The sequence below is a fragment of the Amphimedon queenslandica genome, unplaced genomic scaffold, assembly GCF_000090795.2.
Source record: "Amphimedon queenslandica unplaced genomic scaffold, v1.1 AMPQUscaffold_12431, whole genome shotgun sequence".
Lineage (NCBI taxonomy): Eukaryota > Metazoa > Porifera > Demospongiae > Haplosclerida > Niphatidae > Amphimedon > Amphimedon queenslandica.
In genome coordinates, this window is record NW_003547332.1 from 6,208 (window position 1) to 11,715 (window position 5,508).

A 5,508-nucleotide genomic window follows, 5' to 3' on the forward strand; every position below is an offset into this window, starting at 1 on the left:
CAAAAGAACAATCTCACAGAACTTAAAGTTGATCTCAAACCAGATCAATCATACAGTAACTGTAGTGAGAAAGAGAATAAACAAATAATGACACCATTGTTTTATGAACAGGTACTACCTGCTGTTACTAACATGTTACAGTCACATACAACCATAAGACTACTGAGGATAGAGTGTGCATGTATTAATAATGAGTCTCAACCTAACTGGAAAGAACTGATACAACATTTATATGAAACTATTTTTACCCATCCATCTCTTGAATACATTCATTTCAAATCTCAATATCTGTGGGAAACTTTTGAAGGTCAAAAGGAAACATTGTTTGCTAGACACAGGAAAGAACAACCACACAAACCACTACCAATAATGTATTAATAATATTTATTAGGGAATTTTATTACATTAGATCTGTTTTTATGCACTCAAGAGTAGGATTTACTGATAGTAGGAGTGTTAATTATCACTATAGTATTCAATTATAACAAGAGTATGTGTAGATAATTTTTTGAGATATTCTTCAAATTATTACATGGTATAAAATAAATTATTGCATGGAATAATGGCATTAAAAATTATTATAAAAATGATAAAAAATACAATAGAATTTGAAATACAAAATCAAATACACACAACAAAATTCTAAGTGGTCGAAGGCTCTACACGATATATGGACTACACGAGACTGGAGGGAGAGTAGAAGGGCATGGTCAACCACACCCACTAATTAATACACTCACTTTAATTAATTCTATTATTAGTTCATCAATTGTTCCTTTGTCTCCTCTTGTTAGTTCCTCCACCATATTATCAGTAACAGAGCATGATCCAATAGCTCGAGCTGATGCAACTACTAGTACCGTAAACGTAAAAAATTCGTTGCAATTTAATTTTTGTGTTCTTCGTGGGACAAAAAATACACAAAATTAAAAATTAACCCTTTTTGTTCTGATCACGTGCATGTACACGTTTAATTTAAATTTAGCAACGAACGGACAGACCCCCCACGAAAGTTAATTCCAGCGAAAATTAATTTCTGGGCCTTCTGGAGCTAAACCACGAATTGTTTTACCATGAATTTTTTTACGTTTACGGTAACATGTTCTCTTCTATGGCTTCAGTCTTTTCTGCAGTGCTGGCAGTAGGGGGCGGGGTCTTTGTTAGTGCCCTCAGGTCTACTGTATGTCTCACTGATTTGTTCATTAATTTACTAAATAAATAATAAATAAATAAATAAACATTATTACGTAAAGTGTCTTTGGTTCAGACTATGATATTATTACTAATTATACAGTAATATCCCAGCCCCAGTGTCTTACCTCTTCCTCCTCCATCACTTGAGTCAGTTCCAGTTCCTCCATTAGTCCCCCCACTATCAGTATAGGTCAGTCCTAGTTTAGACATTAAAGTACTCAAATCATTAAAAGTACTTGAAGGCTCATCCTCCATACCAGGCATATGGAATAGACGAGACTGGAGAGAAAGAGGATAGAGGCATGGTCAACCACACCCACTAATTAATACACACTCACTTTAATTAATTCTATTATTAGTTTATCAATTGTTCCTTTGTCTCCTCTTGTTAGTTCCTCCACCATATTATCAGTAACAGAGCAACCAATAGCTCGAAATGATTCAACTGCTAGTAACATGTTCTCTTCTATGGCTTCGGCCCTCAGGTCAACAGTATGTCTCACTGATTTTTTATTAATTTACTAAATAAATAAATAATTATGTAAAATGTTATTAATTTCGACTTGGACGTTTTGAGTTACGGCCATTTTAAAAATTGTCTAAATTTGAATACCTTGTACTATAGCCCATGGTTTTTTGCAAAAAATGGCTCCGAAATCACTCCAAATTTTTATTACATTTTCTGATACTTAGATGTCCTTATGCTGTGTAGCAAGTTTGAGCTGATTCCAACTTCAATTATTTGAGATACGGTAATTTTAAGAAAATGCCAAAATAATACCCAAGGCTATAGCCCATGGTTTTTCCAAAAAGTGGCTCCAAAATCACTCCAAATTTTTATTACATTTTCTGATGTCCTTATGCTGTGTAGCAAGTTTGAGCTGATCCCGACTTCATTTTTTTCAAGTTACGGCCAATTTAAGAAAATGCTAAAATTCTGAAAAATATAGCCCATGGTTTCTTTTCCAAAAAATGGCTCCAAAATCATTCCAAATTTTCATTACATTTTCTGATACACATTGATACCCTTATGCTGTGTAGCAAGTTTGAGCAGATTCAGACTTCAATTTTTCAAGTTGCGACCATTTTAAGAAAAAATCAAAATTCTGAACAATACACTGTACTATAGCCCATGTTTTTTTCCAAAAAATGGTTCCAAAATCACATCAAATTTTTATTAAATTTTCTGATACATATTGATGTCCTTATGCTATGCAGCAAGTTTGAGCTGATTCCGACATTAATTTTTCAAGTTACAGCCAATTTAAGAAAATGCTAAAATTAAAAAAAATACCCAAGGCTATAATAGCCCATGGTTGTTTCCAAAAAATGGCTCCAAAATCACCCTCAATTTTTATTACATTTTCTGATACATATTGATGCCCTTATGCTGTGTAGCAAGTTTGAGCTGATTCAGAGTTTAATTTTTCAAGTTACGGCCATTTAAAGAAAATGCCAAAATCCTAAAAAATACCCAAGACTATAAGCCCATAGTTTTTTCCAAAAATTGACTCCCACATCACCCCCAAATTTTTATTACAATTTTTGATACATATTGATGTCCTTATGCATGTAGAAAGTTTTGAGTTGATTCCAACATAAATTTTTCAAGTTATGACTATTTTTAAGAAAATGCTGAAGTTCAAATGGATGTGAAATCACTCCCCATTTAATTATTTATTCCATCAGTTGTACTGATGTCCTTACGTACACACAATAATGATAATAATGCACGTTTATCTAAAAAACCCATTATTATCATTATTAATTAATTAATATTCATTACCTTTTGGTCTGTTTGATTGGGTTGGTTGACCAGCTGGTGATTGCTTTCCACGACTTGTCAATTTTTGAAAGTCAGCCAATGTTTTTGGAGCTCCGCCCCCTCCAGTTCTATTAGTGGGTGTGGCTAATGACTTTGATTTTGTATCAGTGGGAGGGACATAAGTGACGTCTGATTGTGTATGAGACTATAATAAAATAAATAATTAATTAATTAAGAAAAGGAGATAATAAAGTCCACCTTTAATTGTGTGTGTACCAATTTTAACATTTAATGTGTATTGGAGGTGTGTCCCTACTAATTAAAACATTATTAATTAATAATAATAATTAAAGGCGTTATTATTTTTATTTTATTTTTTAAAGATCCTTCATTAAATTCACTACCATTAGTACACAATATTAAAAGTGATTTAATGTACTAATATCTCAATGAAGGTCACTACTTCCATCATTAACTTACTGTTCCTCATCTTCAATACTTGAATGTACTTCATTTTATGTACACCATGTATTACTAGAAATTACTATTAGGAATGAAGGAGAGAGAGCATTAAATATTACCCAAATATTAAACTTTGTATACTTTTATTTATTCTCACTTTTCTTTATGTATTCAAAAGGTTGCTGAAGACATTTTGATTTAAGAGGAGGAGCTTGTAGTCTAATATTGAGCCACTCCCTTATGCAACTACAGCACAATTGGCTTGTAACTTGTTCTTCTTTATATTGACTGTATCTTTTCATTTCTTTATCTTACAACAGTTGTTCATTAACAGTGATAGAGGTAAGTATATTATAGTTCATTTTAATTATATTTTACTAATAATTACAAGATGATTGATGTCTCTCAATGGAGAGCAAGTATTGGACTGTGGAACTACTGTCAAGCTGCCTCCAGTAGACCAGCTAATGGCCGCCACTCTCACTCATTCAAGGCTGCAGTAGACAGCAAGTCAGGCAGTACTACATCAGGAGAGAAGACATCTAAACTGCCAGTAGCTCTGTTTCTTATTGCTTTCCTCCTTTTTCTCTCTTTATTAAGACACATCTTGATGATTCCCTCAACAGGCAAACAACAATTGCAACTTTGTACTTGTATATTTACTGGTATTTTATTATTAGGTAACTGCTACCAAGTACAATGTACTACTGGTGTTACTGTTACTGATACAAATTACCTCCAGTCAGTAGTCTTACCCGGAGGCAGCAGTTCTAACCTATTATACAATGATCTCTATTTGATTGTTTGTCTACGTATGCTACTCCTCATATCAGGAGATGTTGAACTCAATCCTGGTCCTATGATTGATGATGAACCTGATATCTTCCTATTACTTCAATGGCTTGAACCACTTGTTGACTGGAAACCATTTGGTCTTCTCTTACCTGGAATAACACAGCACGAAATTTCAGTAATAGAACAAGTGGATGCTAAACATCAAAAACTAGCTTTATTTTCAAAATGGTTGAATACACATCCTAGAGCAACATGGAGAGATGTACTCAATGCATTGACTCAAAGAGAAGAGACCAATTTATTTCAAACTATTAATGATCAGTTACAACAAGTTCATCAATGTACAGGAGGTATGATCATGTATTTATGCATTAATAATAATATTAGATGTATAACAGGTACTACTGATACTACTACTAGTACTGTACCAGTAGTGTCTACTGTATCATTATCAGTTTCTGAACCTGTTACTAGTACTACATCAGGTAAACATACACTTAATACATTTTCAACACTCATTAACAGAATCACTACTAAATATAATCCAAAGGATATATTAAGAACTCATTCTGATATACTGACTACTGAAATCTCACATAATCTTTACAAAACAACAACTGAATTACATGCTAAAGGATTGATACCACAACAAGCTTTTGATGATGTACTCGTAATGGGAGTTATGACTGATTATACTAAAGCAATGAAAGTAATGAGTGTATTACATGGACATTTGGAATCTTCTCACAATCCAGAGCAGTATCTTATTGATGTATGCCAGGTATTAATAAACCAACAAGATTATACACTAACAAATATTGCTACCTCTATATTACACCAGTTAGGTGAGTGTGTGTGTACATTATCAGTGATCAATATTATATAATCTCAATAGGTCAGTCTATACCTGATGTCACGTCCATTAGTTCAATACCTGATAATGTTCAAGGATATGCTGACAATATGAGACAGCACTACAAATACCAACCTATTGTTGCTACAGACTGGCCACCAAGAATTGGAAAAGATTACTTTGGAAGACTAGCACTAATAGAACAAAGAGACTCCAGCACACAAGCAGAATCAGCATGGCACCTGCTAAGAGGACAAGTTGACAAAACAGTCAAACTAACTGGAAACAATGAAATAAGTGTTGAACATATCCTCCAACCCACAAATAGTTCTCTGTCTCTCAGAGTAGTAATAGACGGTCCTCCTGGTATAGGCAAGACAACACTTTGTCGTAAACTATTAAACATGTGGTCTAATGGACCACTACCACACCAACAGTA

General features: G+C 33.4%; 1 long non-coding RNA gene across 1 annotated transcript; it reads right to left on the reverse strand.

The window, feature by feature from the left end:
• Window positions 1-666: 666 nt before the first annotated feature.
• LOC109587839 (uncharacterized) lies at window positions 667-3,511 on the reverse strand. The gene is made up of 5 exons (XR_002187825.1): window positions 3,440-3,511; window positions 3,218-3,274; window positions 2,981-3,164; window positions 1,533-1,715; window positions 667-685 (listed from the first exon to the last, which is right to left on the reverse strand). It is a non-coding gene; the product is annotated as an uncharacterized LOC109587839 (long non-coding RNA).
• Between the last annotated feature and the right edge of the window lie 1,997 nt (window positions 3,512-5,508).